The 15,820-nt window shown below is 44.9% G+C and overlaps 1 protein-coding gene across 1 annotated transcript in view; it reads right to left on the bottom strand.

The window, feature by feature from the left end:
* sox1b (SRY-box transcription factor 1b) overlaps positions 1–13,514 on the bottom strand; it is a 64,991-nt gene extending 51,477 nt beyond the window's left edge. The window contains exon 1 of the transcript XR_009928065.1: positions 13,409–13,514. The gene's annotated coding sequence lies outside the window, so the exon portion shown is untranslated. The remainder of the gene's footprint in view (positions 1–13,408) is intronic.
* Between the last annotated feature and the right edge of the window lie 2,306 nt (positions 13,515–15,820).

Raw genomic sequence — 15,820 nt, 5'->3', positions numbered from 1 at the left:
AGGGGGTGCTGATTGTAATGGGGGGCAGGGGAAGGGTATGAGGGAGGGGGGGGGGTTAGAACATTCTAGGGGATTTTCAAGGCTTTAGCTCCTTACTCTGCTCATTGCCATTCCAAAATCCCCTGGCAGAGACCACTGGAGTATAAATAGAGTCAGGGATGCATAGCGCACCCCGCCGCTGTGAGTCTGTGAATTGTTTAGGATTAGATGTAATTGTCACTGGGCCATGTGTTCTTCCGTGCCCACAAACAAGCCCTCCAATACAGGGGGGGCTGGGGTAACACTGGGGTTGTCTTCTCTCTTACTCACTTTGGCAGTGTATTAACACATTTTTACTTTTTTTGGTTTGGGACCAAATCATATAATCTTTTATCTCTATAAACAAAATTTGTTTTACTTAAAATAAAAAAAATATTTTTCTTCAACTAAATCTTAAAGATACTAATAGTCGATTCACTGATTAACATATGAACAAAAATACTAAATAAAAATACTTCTACCTGGCAGGTCGACTAAAAAGCCAATCATCCACAAGCCAATCGGTAAACAGACACTTTTCAACATGAATTATGTGGGCGTAGAGAAAGAGAACAAAATCTATCTGGGATAATTCCTGGTTGTCACTCTGTGAGTGTTTGGATATGTCTAGGCCCTGGTCCGGGGTGAACAGCTGCTTGTGACAGGGGTGACTTCCCAAACAGACCCCGTCTCTCACAAACAGATATCCCACACATACGCACACGCAATTTGTGTAGACAACACATGCACGTCCAAATGAGTGGACAAAATGACACATACACTGTACACATGTACACACACTTAAGTACACACAACTCAAACCCGATACAAAAGGGGATGTTCGAGGTCATGAAAGTGAAACCTTCTGGAGATGAATCACTCCGAAGTGTAAGGGGACTGGATTTCTAATGACTGAAAGAAAGAAGCAAACCGTCTCTCTTTTCCTGTCTCTGCTTCTCTCTCTTTCTCCTGTCTCGTTCTTCACGCTGCATCACCGGCCAGGTGCTTGAGCAGCAGGACTTGTCAGCAAACAGACCTTCCCTCCCTCCCTCCATCCCTCCCTGCCAGACAGGTGCTCATACAGTAGGAGAAAGTAAACAAGCAGGGCGATGGAGGGATGGATGGACAGAGGGAGAGAGCGGAGCGTTCCTCTCGTCCCTGAGTCAACAAGGGACGGCAGCTGCGGGGCACGCCGGGCCGAGCGTGGCACGCGCCATGCTCGGCCAGCGTAACAGGAGATCGTGACTAGATAGTTTGAGCACTGGGTGCTAATATGGACGATAGTGCCTTCTCGCTCATTGCTGGATTCTGTCCTGTAAATCCATGGCCGGCCACAACTGTATCTCTTAGTACTCAGGAGTCGTGTCCTCCATCTCCCTATTCTCCCAGCTGAGGGTGATTAACTGACCCCAAAACAATCATTCGAGACCCCGCGCTCTTTGTTGGATTGCAGGGCAGTGTGTCTACGTCTCAGCCTGTGAAAGAGGGGCCATTTCTCACACGGGCGCACGAGCACGGACATTCTTCTCTACAGACACTTTGTCAATGAGCTCGGCCTCGCTAGAGGGGGGAGGTAGGAGAAAGAAGAGAGAGAAACAGAGGAAGAGAGGCGGAGACGGAGAGAGGGGGAGAAAGAGGAGACTCGGAAATCACTGTTGTCCCAGACTATAGCTCTCTCCTGCACACACTTCTGTTTGAAGATGAAGGGGTTTCAGGAGATAGAGATAGATGCCATCTCAAAAGCTCCTTCAGCACCTTTGATTCCCTATATGTCAGGAGAAGATCATAGACAGATGGGGAGCAGAAGAGAGGAGAGGATTTCATAGGATCCATCACTGGCCAGCCTCTGGCCAGCCCCTGCTGCAGCCATATTGTCTATTATCTATATTGTACCTGCCAATGACATGGATAACGCAAAGCTGTACACATATCCTTGCAGTGGAGCATAGACCCAGTGGAGTTACTATAACTGTGGTAGATGTATATGGAGAATACATGAGCTATGATGGATTAGTGCAATTACTACTCAAACACAGGCCCACTCACACACACCTAGGAAAGGAATTAGCGTAGGAACCCACATCCGGTTTGTCCAGTGTAAGCGGATCTGAACTGGCCCACACAGGCCTCCCAGTTCCCACCAGGCTCCCAGGCAGAGAGAGAGAATGACACCCTGCATCGGCCGCTCCGTGGCCTAGGCCTGGTTGTACTGCCACCCACTACCACACACTACCACACACTACCACACACTACCACACCCGATGGCTGGAGAACAGAGAAAGAGAGAGTAAGTGTTACAATGAGATAAATGGACAGAGAGTGGGAGAGGGAGAGACTGAGATCTGTATGTTTGTTGTACAGATGCTTTGTTTAGGTACAGTGTGAGCCCCCCAGTGTGTGTATGTGTGTGTGTGTGCGTGTGTGTGTGTTGGGGGGGAGGAGAGTCAGTACACCTCATGCAGCTCTCTGTCAGTGATTAAACAGGTGCTTGTAAATTAATTAGCCTGATGAAACACACCTTCACACACCCTCCCCACCCCCCCCCCACACACACGTACACAAACACATAGACACACACACTCGAACATACTTTGCCCCATTCACATGCCCTGGCACAGTGCCAACCACACCCGAAAAAACACACACACACACACACAGGAGGGAGGCTGGGAGGCTGGGAGGCTGGGAGGCTGGGTAAATATTGAGCTGCTACAGAGTAAACAAGGCACTGGCACCAGATGGCCGGGGACTGCTGCACTCACAGCTCACACTCACACACAGACACAAACGCACAGAAGCACACACACACACCAGCACACAATGATGGGGTATGAAGACATCATGCCCTGACCATATGTCCAGAGAGAGAGAGAGAGAGAGAGAGAGAGAGAGAGAGAGAGAGAGAGAGAGAGAGAGAGAGAGAAGGCCCAGGGGGATTGAGCGCTCCTCTCTAATTGAAAAGCCCTCAGTGTTCCCTGGCTCCCTGATGGAGGAGTGAGGGCCCGCCCCCCCAGGCTCCGGGCCCGCTGATAGGCTCATAATTGATTCCTGTAATGCAGGTTAAATGTGACTCACTCACAGCCTAATGAATATGATCCATCCTCAAGTCATTTATCATCTGCTGCTGCTTAGCTCTGGCCCGACACACATGCACACACATGCACACACACACACAGATACCCACACTTCTGTGGACACACACACAGGCTCGCACAAGCTCTCCTGTTAAAAGAAACTACATTTTGTGTGTGTGTGCTGGCAGTTACATTGCACTACTTCTTGGATCCAAGCACTCTTGGGCAGCCCAAAGCATCAGAGAAAGAAAGAAGACAGTTTCGACAAAGTGCACCAACAGCCACAAAAGGTGACTACAGGAGATGTTGAAGCAATGTCTGATTACAGAGAGTCAAGTAAAGCTTTTCTCTGGACCCTGACCTGAAAATACAGAGTCAACAACCAGCAGGACACAAAACAACATGCATGTTTTATGCACAGCATTGCTTTACATCTGTGTATACATGCATGCAATACACACACACACACACACACACATGCACGACACACACACAACCCACACCCAGTTCCACTTACACATGCATGGCCCTCCCTAATAGACCTGTAATCACAGCTTGTGTCATTCACTACCACTCACCCCTGGTCTCTGCCCTCCCTCCTCTCTATCTTCTCATTCATCCACCCCTCCAGCTCCCCCTCCAGCTCCCCCTCCAGCTCCACTCATCTCCGTCTCCTTCAACTACTCTCTCTCTCCACCTGCCCACCTCGTTCTCTTGTCCTCCCTCCATCCTTTACCTTGCCCCATCGTGGCCAGTCATTATGATATCACACAGGTGACCTATCCAACATTTTTGTGACCAGGTGGGTGTGTGTGTAGCGGAGGTGGTGGATGTATCCAGCGCTGCCTAGACAACCATTCCGCCGTACGTACCTTGAACTCAGATTATAGAATCAGTGTCAAACGGTCACTACTTCATTGTTAATGGTTATTTTCATGCTTACAGAGTGGTGGTGTGGCTGATACTGTAAGCTGCCTGACCACCCCTCATTGACATGAAGGAAGAAAACCAAAAATATACTGTAGTATATATAACACACTAAAGACAGAGAGAGGACACAGAGTGAATGTTGCATACATACATGCATACATACACACACTTTGACCTGTGTTCCCTTTTGTGTCTCTGACCCTTGGTCAAGGTGGGATGGCAAGACCGGAGACACAACCTTCTCTTCGCAGGAAATTATCAAATACAATCACCTCGCCGCTGACCTCAGTGTTACCGGGCCCCGTATCCAAAGCCTCTTTGTCTCCTGGCCTTTAGCTCGCCGACGTCAGGGTGAGTGTCGTGGTGGTTACTTGGCACCCCCGCCCACCAACCTTATTCCACAGTCACACAGGGCCAGAGCACATTTACATAAATGCTGTTCTGTCAGAGAGCCTGTCAAACCAATGAGTGGATTCCCCTCACCCCAACCAGCGCTGGAGGTCAGGGGATCTGAGGTGAGAGAGGAGGCATTGGTGGCAGCTCTCTCTCTCTGTCTTTCTTTCTCTCTCTTTGTCTATCTTTCCCTTTATTTTTCTCTCTCCCAATCTGATTTGCTCTCTCTCTTTGCTCTGTCTCACTCTCCCTATCTACTTTCACCCAAATGATGATCAATACCAAACTATAGATTTTCAAATGCTTTTGTCCTAAACACTCTCTCCCTTTCTCCTCCTTATTATTTTCTTTTTCCTCACACTTATAACCACATAAATATAACTGTCATCGAAACAGGTATAAACAGATGTGACTGTCAAAGCACAAGGGACAAACACAAAACAGATATCCATTTCGCTCCCCCTTAAAATGTTGCTCCTACCATAAATAAAAGCGCATTTTCACATCAGACACATCAGAGCCGTTTTCCAACAGGTCTTCGCGTTGAGGAGGGTGGTGAAAGGAAGATATGCAGCCATGGGCCTTCTGTTTGTGCAACTGCCTGAGCCTTCACAGAGCCATTAGCATATCTGGGCCCCGGCTTTGTCTTAGCCTGACCTGTATAATAAGTGTCACATTAGCAACACAACAAATCAAACGTTTGTTAATTTCCCTCGCTTTCCCCCACAGCTGCTCGGCGTCATTGTGTCACCAGATTTTAATTAATATGATAAGTAATACTTGCAAAGGCAGCAGTGGCTGGGTTTTTCTGTACCCTGTTTAATTGGCGTCCCTGAATGGCGGCGAGAGAAAGAGAGAGTGAGAGAGTGAGAGAGAGGGAAAGAGAGGGAGGAAAGGAGGGATTTGAGAAAGCAAACAAGACAAAATCTGGGCCGTGTGTGATATATTTGGCAGTTCACCTGAGAGAGACTGGGAGGATGTGTGCGCAGGGCTCTGTGTGTGTGACTTCCTGTCTCATTGTGGGATGTGAACGGTCTTGCATGGTCTCTCTTCACAATCTAGGATCGTATGAAAAGTGAACCCCCCAAAGCCTCTCGAACACAAACACGCAGACACACACACACATACACACACACGCACCCTAATGCCCCCTAATGGGATTTTGGAGAGACAGCTGACACTATTTTTGGTCTGGTTGGAGATCCTGCCAATCAAAATCATATTCACCCCATATCCTCCGAGAGGCCATGAGACAAGGATGCCTAATTTGTCAATTCCCTATTTAAACACAAATGTGCCCTCTACATCTGCACTCTTGACAACACACACACACATATTGTGCACACACACAGATGCACATGTATCACTAGACACATGCACACACATACACACACATACACACACACAAATACATGTCGTTAAAAAACATCAGAAACGTGTATTTGAACAGTGGCAGGCTATGATTAGAGAAAGGAAGAGTTTCAGAAATTGTATACTACATACTGCAGGGATGGTAAATGAATACATTATGATTATATAGTGCACTCTAAGACATGTTTTACGCAGTCCATGGTGCACACTGAATTTTATAAGGACCACCAATTTGTAACAAGATGAACTGACTCGTTGAAAAGCTTTGCTACAAGTCATCAGCCTGCTCCACTCTGTGACACAAACATACACATTTGCACACACACACGCTAGCACACACAGAGACACACACACATGCATGCACACACACACACACACTTTATCCGAGCTTAATCCAAATTCAATTGAACAACAAAAAAAACTGCCATGGGTGGAATACTATGAAAAACAGACCTTTTCAAAACTGTAATCCTCAAACATTGTCATCTCCTTTCTATGTCTGACAACTCATCTCAAATCCTCCAACTAGGACTCATGTAGGACATTGAGCAAGACGATGACAATAGACAACAGAAACAGACCTCCCCCTGGAGGTGCTGCGGGGCCTGTCCAGCCAGCCTAGGGATGAGACTAGGACAAGATTCAAGTGGGGCTCAGAAAAATATTGTGTGGGATTCTAGAACAGTAGATTCCCTGTTTCATATAGCGAGGTATCCCTTCAGGGCAGGAAGAAAAAAAAAAATCACACACTGAATGTTTTAATCCCAAACACACTCAAACACACACACACACCCACACACACACACATCCAGCCCTGGTCCCGTGCTAATGACAGGCCACCAAACCGACAAGAGTCTTCAGATAGAGAAGCTCTCTTGTTTAACAGCTGCAATTATCAAACTCCACACTAACTACTATTGATCCCTGTCTCAGGTGGGGTGATAACAGGGCACGTTGCTCTCCACACGAGTGCTGTTCATCCCCACCAGCACCACGGAGCACAGCGCCTGAAGGACCCGCTCTGCTACACGACCGTGGCAACACAAATATTGGTACAGCTTATAGGTTCCTACTCCCGGTGACACTTCTCAAGTGTACGTGTGTGTACGCGTGTGTGTGTTTTAGAGTGTGTTTCCGAGTGTCTGTCTGTGCGCTTGTGATACCAGGTCTCCTGACGCGATGGTGTGTTTCTGTAGCTGTAAACGTGACAGCAAAAGGCTAGTCAGTCAAACTGGTTAGTAAACTCAATGCTTAGTTTAATTGAAAGTGCTTTTTTTTCTTCGCATGAATAGCAATGGCACAGCTCTGCTTTGTTTCCATGGGGCCACAGCACCATGATTATATCTTGGAGGTCTTCATGCTAATCACCTCACCAGAGCTGGGGTGGGCAACAAAGCCAGGGTTAATGGCTGCTGACAGCATCAGCCTCACTGGTGATCTAGATAAGACTCAGCCCTACGTTAGACCCGGGAGGGTGGGTGGGTGAGGGGCTCTTGCCACGCTCACCATTTCCTGGTTGAGGTGCTGGGAGCAGCCTACAGGCCAATCAATGAGCAGAGGCCAACGACGATGCATCTCTGATTGTAACATATATATGAGGCCATTCAGTTGGGCCTATTGTGCAGTAGAGGATATATGGGACTGGGGCCGGCTGAGACACGAGGACAAAACCAGCTTTTTGTTCTTCGCTGTCACCTCCACCAGATTTATGATGGCCAATTACAAAGGTGCACAGCGAACACTATTCCCCATTAGCCTATCAAATGCTTTAGTGGTTGTTTGTGAATGGGTTATCAGACCTTTCAGGGGAGCACAAAGAATTTATGGCCCTGAGCATTCCACAAAGAAGGTATTTTTACGGTTGCGCAGCACAAGTTAAAGGACAGGTAATTTAGAGCAAAGGAGTTTGTGTTTAATTGGTGAGATAATTATCTTAATTAAACTTGCATCTCAATGCTGGATTTTCTTTTCCCCCTCCTCCCATCTCCAAATCTCCTACAGTATTTGACAAGAGAAGTTGGTGTATTGTGCGACTATATGGAACAATTACGTTGTGTCTCTGGCTGGTCTAGGTGAGGTTACGATAACACAAGAGGAGGAACTCAGTCGCTAAAAGAACACATCCCTCCAGCGTTCCTCTGAGCCCTGAGCAGAAGAAAAACACCAGTGACACCAACACAAATTAGAAAGGTCGAAATCGAAACTTTGATCAACATTTGATGACAGCAGATCCAGCTACCACTCCAAGCGAGGTAAAAATAAATGCCAATATTACATAAAACATAGGCTGAAATAGAATCTCTCTTTCATGACAAGATTGACAAACACATACAAATGCAAAAACACATACAAAGGACATAAAAAGGTCACATTCCACTACAACCCAAATATCAGAAACGATTGTTAGCCTATGTTGGAGGGAGTATTGAGTTGGTTGATTGTAGATTTTTTCCCCTATTCCACTCCTAGCTCTCCGACAAGCCCATGCCTGGGGATGATCTTATTCTGTCACATTGTTGGCAAGTTGCCATCAGGGCATGACAGGGAAATAACACACTTCAGGGAAAATAATACAGTGATTCGCCATCGGCTCCTCCAGACAGCCTATAGCGTCTGCTGAGTGAAAGGCCCAATGTCAGACTGACACAAAGACTCACTTTATATGATTTACATGCATCTTTGGGAGACATACTGAGCACAGCTAGCATCCTCAAAATGCTTCTCCATACCAATTAATGGATTAACAAATTATTTTGATGCGAAGCCTATTGCAAGAGCGGTGATAAATGCTTGCAACATAGCATGCCTAGAACAAATACTAATGCATTTAGATTTTAAGGCCACAAGGTCTGTCAGGAAAATACTGTGTGTGTGTGTGTGTGTTTCAGTTTAAGTGTAAATTTAGGTGTGTACGTGTAGGTGTGGGTTTGCGTGTGTAGGTGTGTGTGTGTGTGTGTGTGTGTGTGTGTGTGTGTGTGTGGGTGTGTGTGTGTGTGTGTGTGTGTGTGTGTGTGTGTGTGTGTGTTTTTCACAGGGTGCAAGCTTGATTGTCCAAATTGTTAGGCTCCTTTGTGATAGGAATTAGTTGACGAAAGCAATCAGAAAAAATGAGGGTCAAAATATTGTTAGGACCATGAGTAATAGTGTTCAAGAGAAACAGAAAAATATTACAGTAATGCACCGTGAGTGCTGCATAGTTTTCCTCTGCAGGAGGACTTCTCAATACTAGGTATTTTGTGCATCTGAATAAACACATTCAGAATACTGAATTCATATCAGAATGAGAAAAGAACAACACCTGCAGAACTATAACTGGAATAAGTCTTCTGGAACTGTAAAATAAGAATATTCTGTATAATGTAAAGCAAATAAGAAACTGATATATATGAAGGTTGGTATATATGAAGTTATTTCACTACGATTAAAAACAAATTACGTTATGAACATATTTACAGTACCTCTAGCTATATTCAGGTCAGAGGAGAGTAGTCCAATACAGGTTGCAATCCCATGTGACATTTACATACAGTCCATTACCTGAACAGCTCAATTCTCAATGTCAAATAGACTGTGGCCAGGAGGAAATGGCACTCAATTTTCTCCTACTAATGCAAACAATATACGTTGTCCAAAATCAATATAATTGGGCCGACCATTACACTGATTGAATATGGTCTCTAATGCACCTCTACAGAGACAACCTAGTCAATGGATCTCGTCATAGAGGAGTGCATAAGAAATGCTCTAACCATCCAAATGAATGTTGAGGGTTTAGAATTACAGTTCACCTTTCTGGCGGTCAGCTTCTTTAGACTGCAAGAGAGACGGAAGGAATATAATATCAAGACGTTTTAAATTGCTACATTTAAGAACTTTGCACAAAATACAATAACATTTGTTTTTTATCTGAACATTTGGACCAAAAGTCCTCTCCCTCCCCACCCCCAAATCTCTCCCTCTGCCCTTGTCCTGTTCACTGACATAGGCATTATAGGCATTATTAGAGAAAACTTGGATGATGAGGTGTTCACTGGCCAACTGGTGCTGTCATGGAAACAGGCCCTTCATGTTTGGTCCTGCTGTCACGACTTTTCCAGAACTCCTAGAACTTCTTGTTTCTTCCACTCTCTGTGTCCCTTTGTTGTTTCCGCAGAAGCTAGATCAATCAGAAAGTACTAAAAGGGTGTAACAAGAGTGACCTGGAAGGGTCAGGTCAAGATTCCCATGTGCACATCACACACACAGAACAGCATGCATCTCAGGACTCCTTATTCTAGTAGGGTTTTGTTTTGGACTCCTTGGCCATTACAACGTTCAAGCCCGTACAGTTAGTTCCTGGAAGACTGAAGAGAGAAGTACATTCCACAGGGATATAATGTGCCTTTCTTACTCCTGCTGGTTTCCCTCACCTTAAGTGGTGGCACAGTGGCAGTCTGTGCTCCGGTGTGTTCTGATGGAATATCTGAATTGACCACCAATTAGTATCCTTTGAACACAGCATTGTACAATGGAGCCCTTGTTGGAATCTATGCACAACATTTGACTTTGGGTGAATTGATGTGCAATGACATTGATGATCAAATGATTCATATATCCCAAAGATATATATATATATAATGTATATTTTTTCCCCTGCCTTGACATCATACTATTTACTTGAGGAGGTTTGAAACCACCTTCTTGGAGTTTTAGGAGACCTTGGAAATTATAATTTTGGTTCATTCAAATAATCATTGATGACTATTCCACATAAACGTGGAATTTATCTAAGAGGTATTGTTTTTTGAAAAAGTATCTGTTTAAATTGTTTTCAAGAAATGTTGCAATTATGGATTACTTGTTTAAATGCCATGTGGAAGAAAACCCAGCCAGTTCTTTTTTAGTCACAGATCGTAAGCGTCCTCTAGTGGTGTGAGAGAGTTACACTTGCTCCTGAACAGTGCAACATTTCATCCAACCCAATCCAGTCTATGACAGAATATGGGGATCTAAGCCATGGTTTACCTTAGAACAAAATCACGGCATGCACTTTCACCAGCTAAATTATCCTATATATTAAATTCAATCAACCAAAAATGTATAAATCGATCAAATAGACAAATAATCAAATTTTAAATGTAGGGTAAGTGACCAAAACACTAGGGTTCAGAATCCTGCATAGTTCTCACACATTGAGGAGCAGATCCAATTCCAACCATGAGGATTCCTTTAAGACTACAGTTCAGCCAAAATTAAGCAGCATGACCTATAATGCTCCTCTGATTCATCTGCCAGATGTCATAACAGACACACTGTGATCCAAAACCTAGCATACTCTATCAAACCCTGACAACTATGTTATATCTGCACGATCTGAAAGCAACATGAAGCCATAACGTTTTTGGTCATGTGAGGGAATAGAGGGCTAGAGGGGAAAGGGCTAGGATGCTGTGTTGAAAGGGAACTCCAGGGCTCTGGCACAAAGTTGATAAGGGACCAGGGGGTAGAGATTAGGAGACTGGGGAGGTTGGAGCTGTGAGGACAATGGTTAGGTGAGGTAGGAAATCGGAGTGTGGGGGTTAGAGAACCAAGAGGGTAGGGTTCATTTCAGATGCAGGGTGCGTGTCGAGTGATCAGCGCAATCCTTTCGGAAAGGACTGAAGAGGCGACCATCTTTTCTTAATCTACACTGTCATCTACTGGTGTGATACTGTAATTGCAGTCTCTGCGGCACCTTTGTATCAGCCAAACATGGACACTAGTTGAGGGCAACCAAATGAAGGATTCAAGATACAAACCTCTTTCCTACTGATTATAGATAAAGAAAGAAAAAGGGAAATAAGATTGGTAGTTATACAGACAGAGGGAAGAAATGGAGAAGGAGGACACAGATGTCTCTGGGCATATACAAACGTACCCTTCAACTGCAATATTGGGTACATTTTCACTGTAGAAATGATAGAGATACAGATTAAGGCCAAAACATTGTGGTCTGGAACGCTTTCATGTTAGTTCTGAGGCATGTGGCGCCTTCACATTGTCTGTATTTGGTTGCAACACTCCCCCAGTTCCAACCAGCCTCCGTAAGCACTGTCAGCACAATAACTGTTTGTCAAGAGTTTTATTAATAGGTTTCCAAATAAATCATCCTTGCACGATTCCAAGTATTGGCTGGAATAAAGTAAAACTTGCTGATCTCAGGAGTTATATTCACGCTTTACTGCCAGGCCATCTGACAGATTCATCTGTGTTGAGAGATGAAAAGAGAACACTATTCCTGATTGCACACTGCCAACTGTACAGTTTGGCATGGGAGGAATAATGGTCTGTCGCTGTTTGAGTTAAGATGGGCTATAGTGTTCTAACGTCCAATGAAGGAAACTTAATGCAATTACAATAACATTTTAGACAATCCCATGCTTCAAACTGTGTGGCAACAGTTTGAGGAAGCCAATTTCCAAGGTATGTTCTGTTTGGTGTGGATGAACTTGCCTGCACACAGACCTGACCTCAATCTCATCAAACTTTTAGAAGGATTTCTAACACCCTCTCTAAGCTAACCCTAACATCTGTGCCCGCTCTAGCGGAGGCTCTTGTGGCTTCATTGAAACCAATCCCGCATCATTTGGAATGAGAGAAGTAGGTGTCCGTATAGGAGCACAGATAGTGTACTGTGCCTGTACAGTACTGTATACTCATGCCTTATGAGTCAGCCGTTCACCATGTTATACACCCCAAAAAGAATGTTGAATTGTTTCTCCACTTTGAAACATGTGCCTGAGGAGCAGAGGATGACACTCACTTTCTCCCCCCCCTCCCCTCCCACCTTTCTTTCCTCAACATTGAGCCACAACTGAAGATTACCTTTCTAAGCTGATTTACGCTTTCTCCTTCCAACATCGTTTCCCTCTCCTCTTTATCATTCCCTCGTCTTTCTCACCATCCTTCCTCTCCATCTATTCCATACTCATCCACCTCTCGTCATTCTCAGAGTACCCAAACTGCCTAGTCACCTTTAGAAGACCTTCATCCTCTTAGAACCAACCAGAAGAAGAAAAGTGTCAAGTGTGTCAATACCCCATTCTTTCTTTACGCCATCTACCAAATCCTAGCCCTATTCTGAAATCAATTGACAGATGCAAGTCACATGACACTGCTGTGTGACACGTGTAAAAGAAACTCTAATTTTCTACAGTACTTGTTCCATCCAATCACAGTGTAAGACTGAATACTAACTGTACATCAAGAGAGCAGGGGACAGTAGAAACAACTATCTTGAGGAGGTGAGACACTGTTGTAATCAATATGGCAACACATGTCAATGTGAATCTCTGCCATGGTTGCAAATCCCTCAGACCCCAGTGGTAATCTTGTTGTGTACTATCCATGCCAACAGCAATCAGTGATCAGTAACAGCAGAAAAAAAGCAGCCCTCCATAACCACATTACCTCCACATGGAATCACTTTCTCACACTCACTCTTTCTCTCTCGCACACACACTGTCACACTCACACACGTGCAAACACACACACCAGACGACATTTGCAATGTACAGTAAATATTACTACGGCGTAGTAGAAATGCATGACACTAACCTTGAAGAGAAAAAGAAGAAGAGGGTAGGTGTAAAAATAGAACTTACACTCTGCTAGGTAGTTCCAGGTAAAGAGAAGCTGTGCGGTGTCAAATGAAGTCTTCACCTAGTCCAACAAGTCTCTTCCCCCTTCTCTCGTTCTCTTTCTCTCTGGTCCTGTTGCCCTGACAGCATCTCTTTGAAAATAGATCATCCTTTCTCCCAACAGCCTCATAGTCAAGCAGCAGCATTGTGAGAGTGTGTGTATGTGTGTGTGTATGTGCGCGCACACATTTGAGTCAGAAAGTAAGTGTCAGATGCCAGGAACAGATTCATCCAAAAGCTAGTAGGAATGGGGTAGCATCCTGGGTTCCCACCAACCCTACCTTCACATGCCCCCAACATGTGGCTGGGAGACTGTCTGTCTTAGATTTGTTTCTGGTTCCAACAGGTGTAGAATGTAGAATGTTTCCCACCTGTTGGAACCAGAAACAAATCTAAGACAGACAGTTGCCAACTCTAACAACAATCTCTTTCTTTCTCTCTTCTTCTGTCTGTCTGTCTGTCTGTCTGTCTCTCTTTCACACTCACTCTCACTCACACACACACACACAGCCCTCCCTTACTTTAGTACTAAAGGGCACATCCAAGGTTCCTTGCTGAACTTGAAGAATTGATGGATACCAAGTGACAAAGGAGATAGACAGTGACAAGACAGAGAAAGACAGCAGAAAGAGGAAGAAAGACAAAGGGAAGGAGTTAGGAGACTGAAAGAAAGAAACCAGAAACAGACAGACAGAAAGATGAGTGGCAGAGAGAGAGAAAGAGAATAGAGAGAAAGAAGAGAGAGAGAGAATGGAGAGAAAGAGAAAGAGAAAGAAAGAAAAGAGAGAAAAGAGAGAGAAGGAAGCTGAGCAGCATCCATGTATCCCAGCCCTGGCAGAAAGACTGTGAGCTCCTGCAGCCCTCTCCTGCCTTTTATACCCTGTTCCCTTCTCTAGCCCTGTCGCTCTGGCTTTTAGCCTTCCCCAGGAGTATGAATATATTATTATCTACACAAAGGCCCTGCTTATTGTTTATGAATTACCAGCCTTCCAGGCAACAAAGGCTATTTTCATAAGAAAACTCCATTTCATTTCATCTCCAATTTGATTACCAGCTAAAGAAAAGGAGCCCTTCGTTCGAAGCCCCAAAGGATTTTTCTTCTACATTCAAGCCTATTGAATAGGGTTTTATTGCTTTCTTTTCAGAACTGACGTGGAAAGCTTTTAGAGTAAACCATTGACAAAAAATTATTGCACAGCTATTCTGTACAATAACAGACCCTAAGAGAAGCATCCAGTCTCTGAGCCTCCTTTGTCGTCTTTGCTCTCTCTCTCTCTCTTGGAAAATTGCAAAGGCTGGAAATTAATGGCAGTCTGAGGAGAAAGAGAGATGCGGAGAAGGGGACCAGTCCTGCCACCACAATACATGTCAAATCTAAATGATCACTAGCCATTGAACTGAGCTGGGAGAAAGAATGGCATGGAACAAGGAGAGGCGTGTGTGTGTGTGTGTGCGTGTGCATACATGCGTGTGTGTATGAGCATGGTCAGTGAGTGTATGACACTCAGTGAGTGTGTGCGTGCATGTGTGCTGGTGAGCGTGTGAGTGAGTCTGTCTGTGTGTGTGTGTGTGTGTATTCCACGCACATAAGACTTTGTTGATGGATTCAAGGCTCAGGAAATAAAAAGCCCTTGACAGGGTTTTTTGAGCTCCACAATTGGCAGAGTCTCGTTGAAGAATGGCCACAGTGACTTGCTGTCACTTTCATTCTCAGCAGCAACTATCGATGGCAGACAGGTGGGTGCCCTGCCCTCTACTCTGACAATGCTCTCCTGGCCCACACACTTTCATAACTGGGGGGCACAGAAGGGCCTGACAAGACTAGGCATCAAACCCAAAACAGGTGCGACCACAGTTTGCTGCAGAACATATGTGTAGCAGTACCTGATTTGTGGGAGAAAAGATTCAGATAAACAGTGAAAGGTTAAGGGATAACTTGTGTGTGTGTGTGTGTATACGTACGCCTTCTAGTGTTTGACGTGTCTAACTTTAAAGCCTCGGTCCTTCAGGATGTGTTCACCTGTCCTTTGCTTTCTCATCAGTGGAGATGAAAGAATGGAAGGAGCCAGACACTCTGGGCCATTGAGGCACACCCTCGATGCTGCAGAGCTCTTGATCTCTGCCCAGGCCAAGGACACTTGTACCACAGCAAGGTATGCCCATTTCTTCCATACACTTGCCTTGAGGTAACTCACTAAACGATGTGCACAAAGCCCCTCATCCCCCCCCCCCCCTTGTTCAATGGGTTTATAAAAAAGTCCCAGTGAGCACATTCAGCCAATCACAGTGTTTGATCTGTGGACTAAAAAAGATGAATTAGATGCTCTTTTATATTTCTGTGCTCCTTTTGTGTCGCTGTAAGAATATTTAACGCGA

This window comes from Osmerus eperlanus, chromosome 21, assembly GCF_963692335.1.
Source record: "Osmerus eperlanus chromosome 21, fOsmEpe2.1, whole genome shotgun sequence".
Lineage (NCBI taxonomy): Eukaryota > Metazoa > Chordata > Actinopteri > Osmeriformes > Osmeridae > Osmerus > Osmerus eperlanus.
This window is presented reverse-complemented; position numbering and strand designations above follow the sequence as displayed.